General features: G+C 38.3%; 1 long non-coding RNA gene across 1 annotated transcript; it reads left to right on the top strand.

The window, feature by feature from the left end:
* Positions 1-8,393: 8,393 nt before the first annotated feature.
* On the top strand, positions 8,394-14,347 carry LOC108308918. The gene is made up of 2 exons (XR_001827105.2): positions 8,394-10,155; positions 14,146-14,347. It is a non-coding gene; the product is annotated as an uncharacterized LOC108308918 (long non-coding RNA).
* Positions 14,348-20,046: the final 5,699 nt, after the last annotated feature.

The raw sequence follows: 20,046 nt of genomic DNA, 5'->3' as shown, positions 1-20,046 counted from the left end.
CACTGCGAGCCAGCCTGGTACATGGCTGCCTTCTGAGCTCTCTCCGTACTTGGCACACTCAGCATCCTCATAGGAGGAAAACCCGCCGTTTTTACACATGATAACAATCCCAAGGAAGCCTTGGCTCTGGAAGAGAAGGCTGAAGAGGAGTCAATGACACCTTGCTAAGGACACCAAGATGTCCCAGGTGGCTCCTTTTATTTAACGATAATGAAATCTGGTCTCTGCACAACTTCTTTGCAGCCAAGTTATGCTACAAGCTGCCTCGGCACTGGCAATGCAAAAAGATGTTGGAGGGAAACCCCTTGAATCTGAGGTCTTTTCTCTTAGATTTTTCTCTAAGCAGTGACAGGTTACACCAATAGTTGCTGGTGTCAGCAGGCGACACTTCAGATTAATGCCTTAACAGAGGTAGCAAAATCTGACAGGGAATTTGTCAGAAAACATAAGAGAGACTGAAACAAATTATTTATTATTCCGGAATCCTGCACTAGTCAGCCACAACAGAGTAATAGGCTTTGGCCCTGAACACAGCAGGAGTGAAAAATTAGGAAGAATTTCCCCACACATACAATTTTCTACCACCTGGTTAACATATAGCATAAAACGACATATTTTCCAGGGTAGAGATGCACACAAGATAAATTCAAAGGCAGAAATTGACATGGTATTGAGTCTTCCTAGTATCAGCTTAGGAGTGCCTGACCCTCCATTCATCTGCCTTTTCTTTTTTTGGAAACTGGGGAAGGTGGCAAGGGCAGGATGCACTCACACAGGACAGAAAAGAGTTGGCCAGGCTGTACGTAGACACTGAGGCATTTTAAAAGCCTCAGTGCTTTAGAGAAGACTGAGTAGGTTGGCAGAGGTGGAAATACAGCAAAGGCTCACAAATTGCCTGCCTGAAGGAATGAAACACAGATTGGTTCTATTCTCTTTACCCCAGTAGTAAGTAAATCTGGTGACAGAGAGGGAGAGGGAGAGAAGGAGAGAGAGAGAGAGAGAGAGAGAGAGAGAGGAGTGGGAGACTGACTCTGGGAGAAAAAAAAAGTGAGTTATTTGACACAAAAGGGAGGTTCTGTATCTAGGTTCCTTATCTGAATACAATGAGAATTTGATGGCTTCAGGTTGTCCTCACTGGGATGGCACTTTACTTCCAAGTCGTGGTCATTGTCACCAAAACGCAGAGCTCCCCCTGCCCTGCCATTAGCCTTGAGCTCTTACCCAAGTCTCCCTTCTCAGTTCTGACCATTCATCCTACCTGGAGCTTTGGAGTCCTGTTTCCTCCTTCACAGGGCCAGCTCTTTCTCCAGGTACGGATGTTCTGTTTTAATCAAGGCATTGGCTATGGTGTAGGAACCCACCTCAACAACTGCCTGAGGCTAGAAATTCCAGATCAGCCCAGGCAACAGAGCAAGATCCTGGAGCACACAGAGAGCATCTTCCAGAATAGCCAACCCATATACCTGGCTTTTCATACCCTTCTGGAAAAAAGACTCCCTGATCCTCTCCACATCAGGCGTGGGACCTATCAAAGGAACTCGCCTCAACTCTTTGGGCCCTTTTCCCTTTTTCCATCTCCTATGGGAAGAGGTGCTTTCTCATTTCTGACATCTGGGATAATTGTGCAGGCAGGTAAACAGTTTTGGGAAAACTCTGCCTCAAGATCTCCAAATCCCTCTCTTTTAGTCTTTTCACTTTTAGACCTTTTAAGCTTGCATATCACAGCAAACCATGATGAGAAAATCAAATGGAAAGTTTCTCAAAGCAAAATGAATGGAGCTATTAAAATAAGATAAATCAGGCTACATTTGACAGCAAAATTTGGCTTTAGAGACTCGGTTATCTCCACCTCACACTACCTATCAATGCTGACACTCAAACCTAGCCTTAATTATTACATAAACATGGCTACACCTAAGCACCCTGGGTCAAAGTCTGTTCTGCCTGTTGAAAATGTGAATCAATGACAAACACTTCAAACTTTCTTGTAAGATTTCTATAGGGATTCAGCATTGTTTAACAACTGCATTTTCAGTTTTACTGTGAACCAGTATCTGAAAACAGTAAAACTTTTGTTTCCAGAAAATAGGCACTTTTAGAAGGGCTGAATGCATAAAGAGGGGTTTTTAAAAACTCACCTCCCCAGGACTCACATCGTCTGAACAAGTAATCGGTTTCTGCAACTACCATTTGCTCAGTCATCGTTTCTGAGCTTGGTGACAAGGGAGGTACTACCAGATGAATACAGCAGTATTCTATTACCCAATCTTTTGAGTTATTAGTGTTGGTGTTAAATTACTCACAGTAGGAGTTGTCTAGCCTCACCTATCAATTACTAAAATCACAGAATAGTGTGATAGGCTCCAACTCTAACTAGAATTTCAACTTCTTCTACTACTGTGACACTTTCATCAGGTCATTTAAGAGATTTTTCCTATTTATCAATAAGATGCAGAAAAAAATACTCCCCACTTTCTCTCTCTACAGAAACAATGTGGAACTGACCATGCATATACTTATACAACTTCCTGAAATAATCTGTGCACAAACATGTTCCTTTGCCCTATGTGCATACCATCTGACATCATTAAAAATCTGACAGCCAATGTTAGACCCACACTTTACCAGTCATGTTGGCTTTTCAGTGCCCACCATAGCCATTCTGTGTTGTTTGAGAGTTGTCTTGTCTGACCATTCTCCTCTCTGTCAGTTGACATCAGCTCAGGCCCCTCCTTCACTTGCTAAATTTTACCTCCTCTGCATTTTTCCCCCAACCAGTCAAATGAGCTTAATGAATTAATAATCACCTAAACTAGTGCTTCTCAAACTTTAGTGCTCAATGTAATGATAGAGAAATCTTGTTCAAGATGATTCCAGGGCCCCACGACCAGAGTTTCTGATTCAGTAGCTATTGGGGAGAACCTGAGAATTTGCATTGCTAACAAGCTTCCAGGTGATGCTGATACGGATGGTCATTCTGAGTAGAGCTGACCCAAATATGAAATCTACTCATGAAACTACCAGGGAATGAGAATGGAAGGTTGAGAGGAACTGAGGGAAGGGGAGATAACAATAAGTGGGTGGTAAATATTCAGAGCCAATGAATGAATAGAAGAAAAAAGTGAATATAAAGAGTTCTATTATAGGGGGTTCATGGTGTAGTGGACTAAACAGCTGATATTCTTCTGTGTTTTTCCCAATATGGTAAAATGAATGAACATACAGGTCTGACTATATAACTTGGGAACTGTATAGAAGTTCTATTATTCTGTCTTTTTACTGGAGGTGACTGACTCTAGGACATCCAATAATGTCATAATGAAATAATTTTTTCAGAGACTAGCTGCTTAACAAAGAAGTGAACCAGCCAGGCATGGTGCCTCATGCCCATAATCTCACAGTTTGAGAAGCGGAGGCAGGAGGACTGCATGAGGCTAGGAGTTCAAGATTAGCCTAGGCAACAAAGCAAGGCCCAATCTCTACAAAAAATTTTTAAAAATAGCCAGGTGTGGTGGCAGGCACCTGTAGTCCCAGCTATTTGGGAGGCTAAGGCAGGAGTATCACTTGAGCACAGGATTTCCAGGCTGCAGTGAGCTATGATTGCACTACTGCACTCCAACCTGGGTGACAGAGAGAGACCTTGTCTCAAAAAAAAAAAGATTAAAAAAACTTCCAAAATATAGTAGTATCCTTGATCACAAATAGAAGTTTTAAGCAAAGACTTTAAGCAACTATTATAACTATCTCCCATAAAGTAAAAGTGAACACTAAATAAATGTGTGGAAAAATATATTTTTTAATTTTTCCATACATTTATTGGTATGCATAAAAAAGAAACAAAAGTTATAGAATCTGAAAACAATAATATCTGATATAATTCACTGGACAGGCTCAATAATATAATGGGGATGATGAAGGAGTCAGTGGATTAGCAGGTAAGCCAACATAAATTATTCACTTCATCCAAATTATCCAAGGACAGACAGAAAAAACCATTATAAAATAAATACAGCCTCGGGAACCATTGGGGAAAATATCTAATATTTGTGTCTATAGAGTCATAATTAGAAAAGAGAAAAGTATTAGTACAGAAAAATATTGTACAAGCAATGACTGGAAACATCCCAAACATGGTGAAAGGCATACATTCCCAGATTCAAGAAGCCCAGCAAACCCCAAACAAGATAAACTCATAGAAAACTACATCCAGACACATCAAATTAAAACTTTTGGAAACTAAAGATAGAGAAAAAAATGTGAAAGCTGCCAGAAAGGGAAAACATGACAAATTACATATGGAAAAAACAGAAAGATAGCTGATTTCTCATTAGACACTTTAGAGGCCAGAGGAGAGTATAACAACATTTTTAAAGTGTCAGAAGAAAAAGGACTGTCAATTCTGAAACTATCATTCAGGAATAAAGAAAAATAAAGGCCTCAGATGAAGGAAAACTAGATTTCATTATCAGCAGGCGTGGTTTAGAAAATGCTAAAGGAAGCTTTTCAAGCTGGAGAAAAGTGACAACAGAGGGAACCTTGAAACTTCACAAATGAAATAAAAGCATCACAAATGGTAAATATCTTGAGAAATAGACTAATCTTCTGCTTTTAAGTATTTAAACATGTATGATTATGGACAACAAAAATTATGACATTATTTCACAGGGTTCTAAATGTATGTAGACATAGATATATAAAAACTATAACATAAAGAAGGGAGATTAAAGGACTCAATATACTTGCTTGCAAGGTTTCTACATTTTACTTGAAGTGGTAAAATATTAATTCTAAATAGACTTTGAAAAGTTAGGTCTGTATATTGGTAATTTACAATTCTCTGAGCAACCACTGAATCACTGAAAAGTAACACAAAGTGATGTAGTCAAAAGGCCAATTAATAAATTGGAATTGAGTACTAAAAAATATTCATGTAATCCAAAAGAAGTCAGGTAGGAGGGAACAGAAGAAAACAGAGAGGATTAGGAAAACACAAGTAATATCAAGCATTGTATACTTGAAAAACCTCTAAGAGTATATTTTCAGTGTTCTTACCAAAAAAAATAAGTATGTGAGGTGATATATATGTTAATTAACTTGATTTATTCATTCTAACATATATATACACCTCAAAACAACATTTGTATACCATACATAAATACAATTTTTTGTCAATTAAAGAAATTATTTTTAAAATAATAAAATAAAGTTCATGTAGCTGGGTGTTTCTCAAAGTTTATTTAAAAATATAAATAAATATTTTTATGCAGGTATGGCAAAAAGTGAAATAAAATGAACGATTCAAGTTCAGAGGGGTCAGGTGACTTTCCCAGAATCACACAGAAGACCCCAATCTTCCCCAGCTCAGTCTGGTTCTCTTTCTGTTGCATTACGTGCTTAACAACTGTTCTTTAAAATATTTTGTACCGTAGATATTATTTACGTCCTTAGTATTTTTATGTTTCCCAATTGCAATGTGGGTAATTTGATTCTTTCATCATTAATAGAAATTAGATAAGAGAAAAAAACTGTAAATTTCTGAGTTCAACTTTATAAAATACATCAGCAATATTAAATATCTAGAATTATAGCATTTTGAAATTATGAAAAAATATAAATATTACCAAATCATTAATGGAATTCAGGTCCTTTACATTTTGTGGGCTGTAAATACTCAGAAAAATTTTAGATATTGATGTTCCTCAATGAGACACATTGACTCCTGGGAGGGGAACAAAACACACTGGGGCCTGATGTGAGGGAGTGGAGAGAGCATCAGGAAGAACAGCTAAGGGATGCTGGGCTTAATATCTAGGGGCTGGGTTGATCTGTGCAGCAAACCACCATGGCACACATTTACCTATGTAACAAACCAGCACAACCTGCACATGTACCCAGGAACTTAAAATAAAAATTGATTAAAAAGAAGAATAAAAATAGATATAAAAACAAATTGATGTTCCTAAAAGAAACAACAGATTCCTTTTAAAATGTAGTTTTAGTATAACTAAGCACCTTTTCAAGTGGTCACATTTTTTTTTTTTTTTTTTTTGGAAAATAGGTCTCACTCTAGCGCCAGGCCACAGTGCAACCTCCAACTTCCTGGTTCAAGCAAGTCTCATGCCTCAACCTCCCATGGTTAAAAAATTCTAAAAGTGGATGGCTCAGTGGCTCATGCTGGTAATTCCAGCACTTTGGGAGGCCGAGGTGGGTGGATCACCTGAGGTAGGAAGTTGGAGACCAACCTGACCAACATGGAGAAACCCCATCTCTACTAAAAATACAAAATTACCTGGGCGTGGTGGTGCATGCCTGTAATCCCAGCTACTCGGGAGGTTGAGGCAGGAGAATCGCTTGAACCTGGGAGGCAGAGGTTGTGGTGAGCCGAGATTGCACCGTTGCACTCCAGCCTGGGTAACATGAGTGAAACTCCGTCTCAAAAAATAAATAAATAAATAAACAAATAAATAAATAAATAAATAAAAATTCTAAAAGTAAAGTAGTGCTTAAGTAACATGAAGATCATATCTAAAGTTTAAATAAATGTTGAGTCATCCCAGCAGGAACAAATCATAAAGAAAATGTGAAGAGTATATCAAATTGGGTAAAATGAATTCTATATTCATGATGTACTCACTGAAACATTGTTCCTGGGTTTTTTTGTTTTTGTTTTTTTCCTGATTCTTACCGAATCTACATATTTCTTTTTAATTTTTTCTTTTTATGTTTCCCAAGTTTACAATTCACATAAAATACCCATTGAAGCAGACAAAAAAAAATGAAACAAATATTTCACAGCTCTCTGGAGATTTGAATGGGTTTTTACAATAAAAGCTTGATTACTCAAAAGAGCACAGGAGTGCCTGAAACCTGACATCAGGAACAGAGAGCAGGCAGTTCTAAAGGTTCCAAGGGAGACTCAGAACCTTGCGGAGTTGATGCCGTGTCTCCTCAACCCTGGTACCCAGGCCAAGCACCAAGCCAGGAAGAGTCCAAACAGCTCTGGACATGGCTATGGTGGCCAAACAAACCAAAAAAAAGTCACTTGGAAAAGATGTGCAAGGTTGTGGTTTCCTGATAAATTAAGATGACATAGGCAGTAGCACAGGGTTTGCTTCATTACATTATTGTGAAATTTGGACTCAAATAGAATGAGGCAAACCCACAAGTTAAAGTGTTTTTAAAGTGGCTCAATAATCACTTTGAAAACAGAACACCCTTTCAGTCAGCATGACGGGAACTTTGATCAACAAATACCCATGAACCACAACCCATCTTTTGTGAACCAGTAGTAAGTATTGAGGTGGGGGTGGGCTTGCAGTGCACTGAATGCTCTTCTTTCATCATGAAAGCTCGTGGTTTTGTGTTATGTGATATGTTTTTCAGAGATTTGGTAGGAAACTTGCACCCAGTGAAGGATTTATAAAGATAATAAGAGATAACACAAAACTATTTTATCCCTTCTAAAAAAAAAAATGAAAGGTATTAAATTTTTTCTACTTCCCCATTTTGTTTCCTCATTAAGAATTAGCTGCCAAAAAAAAAAAAAAATGCCAAAAATATTATCCCCCACCTGGGCACAAGGTCAATTGGAATACATTTTTCTTCTCAATGTTCATCTTCTGGATTCCTTGATGACCTGATTTTGTACAAATTCGTGCTGCAGAGATAAGGGTTGATTGGCTACAAATCAGGGGTCTCTGTAGAATGGGAATGGGAAACAGAGAGAGAGGAAGAGGAAGGACACCACAAACCATCTTACCTTTTGAAAATGTGATTGGTGTATTTACAACATTGGCTCACCTTTCCTTATGCTGTCCATAAATTTTGTGCAGGTACAAGCTCATCCTACAAGTGTCATTTGGGCCAGACCAAGGCTGCTCTCACGGAGAACCCAGACCACAGCTTGGAAACCATTCATCTACATTTGAAGTCACATGACTTCAAATGACTCCTCTAGGGACCGCCTGCCGTGCTGGGGTGTCAGCTCTTCCTCTGAATTCCCAATCCACTTCTTGATAACTACTGTTTCTAATAAGGTACTGTTTCTAATACCTTTCCAACGATGATTTATTCATTCATCCATATATTTAAAATGTAGACTTTTTTTTAGCATCTACCATGTTGAAGATCCTCCTCTAACAGTAGGAATACATCATTGAATAGAACAAAGTCACTGATTTCATGATGTTTACATTCCAAGGGGGAACTAGTCCTTCTTAGAATAGAACACCATATAAAGTTGTAACATAGCAAGTGAAAGTGCTCTGGCCAAGGCTGAGACCACAGTCTACCATGAGCCCTTTTCATTGTGAAGAATGAATATTTCTTAAGCACAAAACTGTGTGCCAGGGGTTGTGTACAGTCCTAAAATATATTTTCTTCCTCATCAGATGGGAAGTTGAGCAAGAGGATTCCTGAAGTGTCTATTAAAACCCAGACTATTTGGTTGTCCACTTTGGCATGTAGTGGATTATCTGTACATTTTTGCCTAGAGATCACTTAATTTGTGGCATAGAAAAACTATGTATTCAAGAGATCTCTTGAAATAACTTGGATTTGGTGGGGGATGAGGAGGGGTTTCTAAGACATGTAATGCAGTGGAAAGACCTACGCCTAGGTTCAAATCCCATTGTTTCCCACTAACCAGAGCTTCCTTAATAAGTTGGGGTTAATTCATTTCTCCTAGTATTATTGTAAGAATTACACTGATTTTATTTAACAAATTTTTATGAGGTGCCTGTGGTGTACTAGGCACTGACCTTGCTACTGTGGATATAATAATAATAAACAAGACATATAAAAGTCACTGCTCCATAAGGTGATCTACCCTTGACCTTGCCCTTTTGTTTCCTCCGTCTTCCTTTTTTTAGAGGGGAAGAAGGTCATGTGGGAATCAGTTAAGTCATTTGTGGGTAGAAGACAAGCACCAGCTTTGCAGGAAACCCTCCAGCCTCCTCCAGGTACACCCTGACGATCTCAGAACTGATCAGGTAAAGCCAGCTCTGAGATAGACCCTTCTGTGGCCTGTCGGGAGAGCAGAGCAAGAAGAGCAGAATCCAGGCAAACCTGTTATCTGGACTGGCAGGAATGGGAAGAAGCATTTCCAGATCCCAGCTGAACAACCAAACCATCACCTATGTTCAAAGGGCTTCCTATTGAATGCATTTGAAAATGATTTGCAAACTTTAAACAATGTCTTTAGTTTAAAAGCACTAAATATTTTTTAAAAAGTCAGTAGATTCTCCTTTAGCACCTCCTCACCCTCACCATTCTTTTCTTTCTCAGCACAATGGCATTACTGTTCTAAGCACTCAATAGTATTCAATATCTTAGTATTCAATATCAATAGTATTCAATATCAATTCACACTTTTAAGAAAATCTTAGACAAAAGAAAAAAGTTTATTTGTAAGGTGAGTTAACCTTTGTTTTTAAAAAATGGGTTGGGTCATATATAAACCTTACAAAAGGTTAATGCATAGCACACAAATATAGTTCAATTTCCTTTTTATGTGATTAAAGAAACTTATCTACAGAGTTGTCTATGACATCTACAAAGGAGGTGATGATAAGGATAATACAGCTCATGCTGTTCAATGGTTCCTTAAATTAAAGAACATGGGATACATTAGTGTGATTTCTTTTTCCTCTTTCAAGTTCTGTATTTACCACTCCATGCCCTCCAGGTTAGCTGACTTTAGAGCTCTGGAATAAGGACTAGTTGAATTTGCTGCAATATTTTAATATGCCTAGCACAGGGGCCAAAGGAAAACTTCCCTTCCATTCTCTAAAGGTTCACTGAAAATCAGCTGGCAATAGGCAGATTAGTAGGGAAAATGGCATACCAATTACTAGTATCCACGAGAGGGAATCACAGAGTGATTGCCTCATACCCCGTGGGGTAGAGATGTTTATATACCCTGCATCTTGAGGGAAGGGGAAATGGAGACATTTAGGTGATTTTATATGGGGCAGGAAACAATTTTTAGGGGAATTCACTAGGTGTGAAGAACATACAATAGCCTGGGACAAAGTCTGTTGGGCCTGCAGAGTGGACAATGGTTTGTGACAGAGCCTGTCCAGGAGTGTTGACAGATTTCAGTCTTCCTTCCTGTGATAGGAGATGAGTTAATGGAAACTCAGGGAAGAAACTAAGGTAATTGTTTTTTTTTTTTTTTTTTTTTTTTTTTTCTTTGGTGGGTCCAGACCTTTGGCAGATAAGGAAACTTCAGAGAACAAATTTATCCTGTGCTTTCGGAGACAGGAAGGCGAGGAGGTCAGGGAGACCTTGAGGCTGCCTCTGTTCAGCATATCAAAGTGCTATATTTAAGAGTATCACTTTCTAAGCCCAATACTAGAAACATGAACATGTTAACAATTAATTTAAAGGGGAGAGAGAGAGATGAACTGAGTGAAGTGCATTGTAATCCTTCTTAAGGTTAAACTCATGATAATCGGTTCTCAGGCGATTCTGCTCACCCTCCAAGTGTCAGGGAGACGTCTTTACTGCTCTTCCTGAGAGAACTTAGAGATACTGTGGCAGGGCAGGAAGCTAGAAGCAGATAGCAATGTGGACAATCTGACTTTGTTGGGAAATGACTAACCTGAATACAATGGAGTTCAACATCTGCAGATAGTTTCTGGTTGTTGGCTTTTATCGGTTTTTATATCCATGTGGAGTGGTGGGGCTGTGATTTAGAAACCTGATGGACTGCAAATTATATTTTTCACCTTTTAGTTTAAGGATTGAATATGACACCATTGGGTGGAAGAGCACATCAGTTGGATTTAACTTTTTTTTTTTTTAATGTGACTGAGAGAAAGTGCATCAGCTGTATTTTGTATTTATTCAGGCTTCATAGTGCTGATTCAGGAACAAGTATCTTTGTTTTATGTCAAATTCTGGGTCTTTTTCAGCAGAAATGAATCAAAGAGAATCAGAGAAAGTGAGTTCACTTTTTTAAAGGAAACAGGAGAATCTGGTGTCAGAGCTCTTAGTACAGTTTCATGTTGATGAGAGCTGTAGCTGCTTCCTAGAATTCTCAGGGGTTAATTACAACCAGATTTGTTTTTGTGGCATTCACATCCCATCCATTTGTCCAATGCTCATCCACTCTTCCAACTTCTCCATCTCCATGGACATCATTTCTTTTTCCCAACGATAGCCACACAGGAATACAATAGACTCAACTTAGAAACATCAAAACAGTCAAAGCAGTCTTTCTGAAAACAAGGCCCTACATCCCTTTGCTTTCCCTGAAAACTCCCTGAATGATGTTTTTCCTAGGTTGAGCTCTTCAGGATCCATATTCTTAGACACTGAGCCAAAAATAATGGGCTTGCCTTTCCCTATGTGGGACCTTGCCCTATGACCTAAGCTGCCCACACAACCACTGAGCAATAATCCTGTTGGCCTCTTAGAGGGAAATGATGAAAACAAGAAATCGTCCCTCCAACTTGAGGGTTTCTTTTTCCCATAAGTCTTAAAGTTAATGAGAGCAGTAGGAATGCCTCGTGGCTTTAGTGTAAATATAAAAACTATTAATTGTAACAATAGAGAAGAATTCATAATTCATAATCATTTCCATCTTTCATGTCGACTATTTCAGGGTTTGGAAAAAAATTTGCATTGATTATTTTCCCTGTAGACTAAATTATCCACCAGTATTATATATCACTTAATTAACAGTAGTCAGAATTGTATGTTCAGCATAAACACCAAAGTATATAAATGTGAATATTTCTACAAATACAGTGGTTAAAAAGGTAATTTTGTTCACATGAATCAATGAGTTTCAGAAGTAAAGGTGGCAATTCAAACAAACTCTGCTAAAACCCTCCCCTTTGTGCCTCTTCAACAATCAAGAATCAAGGCTATAATTCTTAATACCTGCATGTTCTTTGGGAAGTTACTTAACTTTTATTTCTTCGGTTTTCTCATCTGTGAAATGGAGCTACTGGTTTCTACTGCATAGAGGTATTATGAGAAGTACAAGTATTAGAACAATGCCTACAGTATGGCAAGAGTTCAATGCTAGCTATCATGTTTATTTAAACTTCCTAATTCACATTGTAACTTCTGTGCCTAAAATGAAGATCCAGGAATAAAGAAATCTCTGAAACAATTTCTTTACTTCAGCACCATTGGCATTTGGGGCTGAATAACTTTTGCTACGGGGGCACCTTTTTGTGCATTGCAGATGTTTAGCAGCCTCTGCTCAGCAGGTGCCAGGAGCATCTCCCCATTTCCGTCATGACAACCCTATATGTCTTCAGACATAGCCAAATGTCCTCTGGGAGAATGAGGGAAGGGACAGAGGCAAAACTGCCCCTGACAAGGAGTCTAGAATATTCAAAAATTTAAAACATATGTCTAAAGCAGATTTGCTTGATCAATGGCATTGCCCAAACATTGCCTAGAGAGATTCAGCATCTATTTCTTTTTTTAAAAAAAAATAATTTCTGATAGGATAATTTAGTTACAATTTCGGGGGAAAAGGTGTAATAGGAAAACAAAAGGGAAAGAAGGGAGAGAGAAAGGAAGAGAAAACAAAAGGGAAGGAAGAAAAGGAGAAGGAAAAAGGAAGGAAGAAAAAAGAAAGACACTTAATTATACAAGAAGAATTCTCCAACACTTAACTAGAGACCAGGTCCTCTCTTCCTGCAGGCTACAACAATTTCCAGGGTTTTTTTTTTTTTTTTTAGCTAATGCATAGTAACTGAAATCTTTCTCTACAATGCATTTGCCTTAAAAGATTAAGGAAAATCCCATTAGATGGTTGGTGGCCTGTGTTTTGTTATGTAGGACACGTGGGCTAACTTAAAGATTACCACTCCTTTTAGTGCTCACTTCTGAAATGGATTTTGTTGGAGGCAGAAAACAAGATAAAAAAGAACTGGAAATGCCCATTCATTCTGTTCATGAAAATTACTTTTAGTATTTATTTACCTCCAGGTCTTTGTTAGACAGGACCTTCATTATTGTCTTGCTCATCTATTTTTCTTCCTTTTGACAAAAACTCATATTTTCTTCTAATCACTATAATATAGTTTAAATCAACATCCCTAGTGCTCAGGTTGGTGTCAATAAAGCTAACTTGGCAGTTTAGCTTTTGAAATTGATGAAGAAGAACAGCTCAGATTTAATTCTAACCAGCAAAATGTGACTCTGATCCCTAAAAATCCCCAATACATCCTTCAGGCAAATATAAATGTATGTCTTAAAATATATTAAATAGTCCAGCCCAAACTCAGTGCTACATTCAGAAAACATCAGCCTAACATACAAGAGTAACTAAAAACAATGCAAATTTTTCTTTCATATTCCTTAAAAATGCCAGGAGGGAAATTATGTTCATAATGCACATGAACAAAACAAAATGAGGGAGTTGGTTGGTTTATAGAATAATGAAATATGGAACTATTCTCAGAGTCAAGTAGTTACATGAAACTTTTATCAGAAAGGAAGATAATTTTCATTGTCTTTCTAGTGAGTAGCTTGGCTAGGTATGATTCTTCTAAGCTTTTATGACTGTTTGTGCCAAGATGAAGTAAGAAACGTTGGGAATCAATTCAGTTGCTTTCTTTCCTTTTTTTTTTTTTTCGTTTTGAGAAAGGGTCTCACTCTGTCACCCAGGCTGGAGTGTAGCGGCATGACCACGGTGGCAGCTTTGACCTCCCAGGCTCAAGTGATCCTCCTGCTTCAGCCTCCTGAGTAGCTGGAACTACAGACATGCACCACTGTACCTGGCTAAGTTTTTGATTTTTTGTAGAGACAGGGCCTCTCTGTGTTGCCCCAGGCTGGTCCCCACCTCCTGAGTTCAAGGGGTCCTCCCCACCTCGGCCTCCCAAGCCACTACGCTCATTCAATCCCATTCTACTCTTCCATTACATTCCAGTTAGCTTTGCCTTCTGTGTTCTTTGAAAGCATGAGGAAGATGCCAACCTCTACTTAATACTATATTTTTAATGGCTTTCAAAAATCACGTAAGTGATTAAAAGTCCAGAGGGACGCCACATCAGTGTTCACAACCTATTAACTCAACAATTCTCCCATGTGTGCCTTGTGCTTTGAAAGATTTGTCTTAAAACACAATGAGTCTTAAACACTGCATTCATTAAAATAACGCCATTTTCTTTTTTTCAGAGTTTTTGTTCCATGTGAGATACCCATGCCACTTTAAAAAACAAACTATCGTGATGTCTAATTACTTTGTGAATGATTTTAATAGCAATAACAATGGAGATGGAAGAATTTTTGAAGCAGTACTAGTTCCAGAGCTTTCATGTAAGATGCCAAGGTTTTGGCATCCTCAGATTGGCAGTGATATTGGATAACTTCTAAGGTCTTTCTGAAATTGTGTGATTCTTTTCTCTAGGATCCTACTTCTGGAAAATAAGATGAATACCACTATTACTGATAATAAGACATAAAGATTTTTAATGGAAATAGGAGTATCTTCAAAACATGGATGGACATTGAGTGCCACTATATGACAACATTCTTGTATAATAAGATATAATAAGATCCTTTCCTTAGAAAATGGGGCAAATTCAGATGGAATGAGAGAAAGATTTCAAGGTTTCAGTGGAATAAGCTTATATTGGGAACCGTATTAGTTAAGACTACGTTTGGTTGCATGTGACAGAAAACCCAACGTAGTCACTTATACAGGATTAAAACGTGCCTCATATGAAAGTCTAGAGATGGTATGTAGCTCTGGGTGTCAGGGATCAAGACTCCTTCTAACTGGGAACCCAGCTTCCCATTCCAAAGATTGCTTCATATTCAAAATGGCTGCTGGGGCTCCAAGCATAGGGTCCACCTTCCAGCTAGAAAAACAAGGAACCCAAAAGGAGCATGTTCTCCCCTCTAAGGATGCTTTCATAAGTTGAATAGGATGTTTCATAGGCATCTCATTGGCCAGACTGGTTAGAACTTAGTAATTGGCCACAATCAGCTGGGAAGAAGGCTGGCAAATAGAATATCTAAGGTGGTTGTTGTAATCAACCAAAAACATCATGAGTTGCATAATATATAGAAAAGGAGACCAGGCACAGAATGACAACTAGCAGTATCTGCATATCATTCTTCCAAGCAAATACATAGAAATTTTTTAAAAAATCTTTACTCCAAGATTCACTTAGCTTTGGTAGAATGGGCCGGGTGTGGTGGCTCACGCCTGTAATGCCAGCACTTTGGGAGGCCGAGGCAGGTGGATCACAAGGTCAGGAGTTCAAGACCAGCCTGGCCAGCATGGTAAAACCCTGTCTCTACAAAAAATTAGCCAGGCATGGTGGCATACACCTGTAGTCACAGCTACTCAGGAGGCTGAGGTAGGAGAATTGCTTGAACCAGGGAGGTGGACGCTGCAGTGAGCTGAGCTTGTGCCACTGCACTCTAGCCTGGATGACAGAGTGAGACTCCGTCTCAAAAAAAAAAAAAAAAAAAAAAAAAAGCTTTAGTAGAATGAAGAATCAGCATCTACATACCTAGTCAATACTAAGGAGTTGACGTTCTTTTGACGAAATGTTGAGTCAAGCTGCATAGGTACAATCAATAGACACACCTGCATCTTCAAACAACTAAAAATCTCAAACACCTGCAGATCACAGAAATGTGCAGAGAAAGGCACAGATTAACCTGATTAGTTAACCAAAATGGTTGGACCTCTGTTTTTGTAGATGCATAAATTATATTTTTTGAGAAATCAGATCTTTAACAACCAAGGTAATAAAATCTGAATTCACCTTCCTAATAGAAAATTAAAACATGGATTTATCGGCCAGGTTCAGCGGCTCACACCTGAAATACCAGCACTTTGGGAGGCTGAGGTAGGCAGATCACGAGGTCAGGAGATCAAGACCATCCTGGCCAACAAGGTGAAGCCCTGTCTCTACTAAAATTACAAAAAATTACCTGGGCATGGTGGTGCATGCCTGTAATTCCAGCTACTCGGGAGGCTGAGGCAGGAGAATCGCTTGAACCAGGGAGTGGGAGGTTGCAGTGAGTCGAGATGGCGCCACTGCACTCCAGCCTGGCGACAGAGTAAGACTTCATCTCAAAAATTAATAATAATGATAACAACCTGGATTTATCTAGTGATAGTAATATCTCAACTATTCATAAAGAATGAGGTGATCCACAGGAAAATCCTAGAAATATGCATAGCACTAACCAAAAATAAGGCATTTGTATTGTTTGCGGTGATAATGTTAGAGCAGTATGAAATATCCAGAACAGGTAAGCCCAAACAAACAGAAAGCAGATTAGAGGTTGCCAGGGACAGAGGGGAGAGGAGAATGGCCATGACTGGCTAATGGAGAGTGGATTTCCTTTGGGAGTGGTGAGTATGTTTTGGAACTAGATACAGGTGATGATTGTGCAGCAGCATGAATGTATTGAATGCCACTGAATTGTACACTTTAACATAGTTAATTCTGTGTTATGTGAATTTGATTACAATTAAAAAAATGAGTTAGGGTAGCATGTACCTACCACACTCTAGAATGACTGTTACATAAACTATTTGACATAAACATACAAATGCAGAAAGATTTATACTAAAAGAGTCAGCTATCCAACACTGCCCATTCCCAAACATGTCAAACTGTCATGATTTAACATAGTACCATCAGACTTAAAACAAGAGTGTTTCTAGATTGAGGAGTTTTCAAACTTAAGAGTTCAAATATCTAGTTAGAACTAAATCAGTACAGTGTGACCCAGAAAAGTGAGATGGAGCTGACAAAACAGAACAATTAGTTTAAATATCAGGAGATGTTGCCTAATGGTGAAGTCAACTATATTCTGAAAAGAGTAGCCAAAGAAAGTTATCCAAATCTTATAATTTGGGTCATTAAAACTGATCTGAAAAAAAAAAAAAAAAGAAAAAGGATCTGGAAAATACTCTCTGTACACTAATTTTATAGTGGCGCGGGCAGGATACAATGACAGAATGGGTGTTTTAGTTTCTGAGGCCAGTTGCCAATGGTTCTGGCTTTCTTATGGCTTGTACATAAAACCTCAGATTCTTTCAGTAATTTTTACTGAAGAATTTATTTTGTGGAGAATTTGAAACACAGAAGATGAAAGACATTTCAGGAAAAAAAATATCACCTCAAATTAAATTCCTAAAACAAATCAAATTTATATCACTGTCATATAGATATTTTTAAAGTCTTTGGTCTTGGCATAGATTAATTCTGTGTTTTAACTCATTCCTCTGGTCATTTTGAATTAAAAGCCCAAATAATGATGTTATATAGGGTGAGTAATATTTCAGGTCACATAAATATATGACATCACTAGCTCTCCCCATGGATAAACACACTGCAGGAAAATAATGTAAAAAGGAGGGAAGAATGAGTCCATATCCCCACCTCCCCCCTGTCCTCAGAAAACTTAGCTAAGAAGGTGGTTGCAAGAATGAGAAGAGTAATTCACATTGCTTCTTCATTCATACTTCTTTGTTGCCTTTGAAGATAGTAACCAATCTGGAAGAGTAAAGTCCTTCTAAACTCTTCTCAGAGATTCCTGGTACCTGAGGTGGGCTGTACACTTACACTGGAAAGCAAGTCTACTAGTGACAATATTATAATTGTGGTAGCTAACATTTATTGAGTACTTTCTGAAGCAGAAAGAGATTAATTATGTAACTTGCCCAAAGTTGTATAGCTGGTAAGCTGTGATTCTGGGCTAAGCACTTAAACAGTTTGAACATCAACCACTTAGGCATTCTGTCTTCTGGAACATAATAAATGTGAACACCTACTCATATCTAGATGATCAGAGAAGGTCTCCTGGTAAAGGTGCAGCTCCCAATACAAATCTTGCAGGACAAGATTGTATCCAGTTCAATGGATGAAGAAGAGGTAGAAGTCAGGCCCAGAACAGGGAATAACATGAGCAAATGTTCCAACCTGTGAAACAGTATGGTATGTCCAGATAATCACAAGACATTGTGTGTTATTGGGCTTTGAGACAGAAAATAGGTAAGTTTGGATTTATGGAGAAGAGTCAGATTGTAGATGACTTTTATGTCGTGCAATGAAGCTTGCATTTTATTCGAGAGATAAGAGGCTGCTGAAAGAGGAAATTTAAAGTTCTTCAGATAGATTCCTTTGATGATAGCATGGAGAATGTGAAGTCGGGGTAAGGCAAGACTGGAATTAAAACAAGTCAGCTGGGGACTATCCCAATAGTTTGGGTGAAAAAAAAGACAAGGACATAAATTATGGTGCTGAAAGATGGGAGCAAATTGAGGAGCATATGGGAGGTAAATCAGTATGACACATCGAATATAGGAAATGAACAAATAGCAACTTGGATAATATAGAAAAAGGAGCAGGTGGGGCTGAGATGAATTCAGTTTGGAGTATTGTGAGTTTGAGGGGGTCTGTAAAACATCCAACTGGAGCTGTCTGGCAACCTCTGGGTCTGCAAATTTAAAATTCAAGGAAAAGTTCAGGACCAGAGCCATGGATTTGTGAGTCATCCATTCACTCACTGAACAAACATTCATAGAAAAAAAAAAAAAAAAAAAAGAACAGCTTGCTTCAAGAGCAAGGAGGACCTTATAAGTCCTATTAAGGAATTTCAGCCTTTCCTATAGTTAGCAAGGAATGAATGTGATGAAATTAAGCAGCAGAGAAATAAGTTCAAACTCACATTTTCAAAAGATCACTCTGACAAATATATAGAGATAGTAGTTAGCCCAAGTAGGGAGAAGACAGGCCAGGGAAAGTGCATAGAATAACATGAGCAGCAACTCTAGGAGCGGAACTTCAGATCATCAACATGGGCAAAGAGAGGAAAATCCACAGAGGAGACCAACCTGGAAAGATTGAGAGAGGTGGCAATATATCATGGACACCTAGGCAGTAGGGCACCAAGAAAGATAAGTAGTCGACAAGCCAAGTAAATCAAAGTGAGAGGCACTGTAAGATAAATAGTGAGTTGTGTCCATGGTGCCAAATGATAAAGATTTCCCTGGTGAATTTTGCAAAGTTGCAATGAATGAAGGAGTGAATAGTGAATAAGAAAAATGTAAATTCAAACCACAATGAAGTATTACCTCACACTTGTTAGAATGACTTTTATCAAAAAGAACTACAAGCATTGATAAGGCTGTGGAAAGTCTTGGACACTGTTGGCAAAATATAAATTAGCTGCAGCCATTGTGGAAAATAGTACATAGATTCCCTTCAAAATAAAAATAGATCCAGCAATCTATTGATTCAGTAATCATACTTCTGGGTATACATCCAAAAGAATTGAAATTGGTATGTTGAAGGGATATCTTCACTCCCATGTCCATCGCAACACTATTCACAATAGTCAAGTTTTGGAATCAACCTCAATGTTCATCAGCTGATAAATGGGTAAAGAAAATATGCCGTATATACACAATAGCATACTATCCAGCCTTGAAGAAAAATCCTGTCATTTGTGACAACATGGATGAAGCTGGGGGAGATTGTACTAAGTAGAACAAGTCAGGCACAGAAAGACAAATACCGCATGATCTCACTTCTATGTGACATCTAAAAAAGTTGAACTCAAAAGTAGAGAGTAGAATGGTGATTACCAGAGGCTGAGGATGGGAAGAGAAGGAGGGAATGGAGAGTTGTTAGTGAAACAATATAAAGTTTCAGATGGATAGGAGGAATAATTTTGAGATCTATAATACATAATAATGTATTATATATTTCAAAATAACTAATAACTAAGTAAATTACAAATGTCTTACCACAAAAAAATAAGTGAGGTGATGAATATTTTAATTAGCCTGATCTAATCATTTCACAGTGCTTACATATATCAAAACATCACATTGTGCCCCCATGTATATATACAATTGTGATTTTTCAGTTAAAAGTAATATTAATTTTTAAGGTCAGGCACAGTGGCTCATGCCTGTAATCCCAGCACTTTGGGAGGCCAAGGTGGGTGGATCTCATGAGGTCAGGAGTTTGAGACCAGCTTGGCCAACATGGTAAAACGCCGTCTCTACTAAAAATACAAAAATTAGCTGGGTGTGATGGC

This window comes from Cebus imitator, unplaced genomic scaffold (assembly GCF_001604975.1).
Source record: "Cebus imitator isolate Cc_AM_T3 unplaced genomic scaffold, Cebus_imitator-1.0 Scaffold89, whole genome shotgun sequence".
Taxonomy (NCBI): Eukaryota; Metazoa; Chordata; class Mammalia; order Primates; family Cebidae; genus Cebus; species Cebus imitator.
The sequence above is the reverse complement of the archived record's forward strand: the minus strand, read 5'-3'. Positions and strand labels throughout refer to the sequence as shown.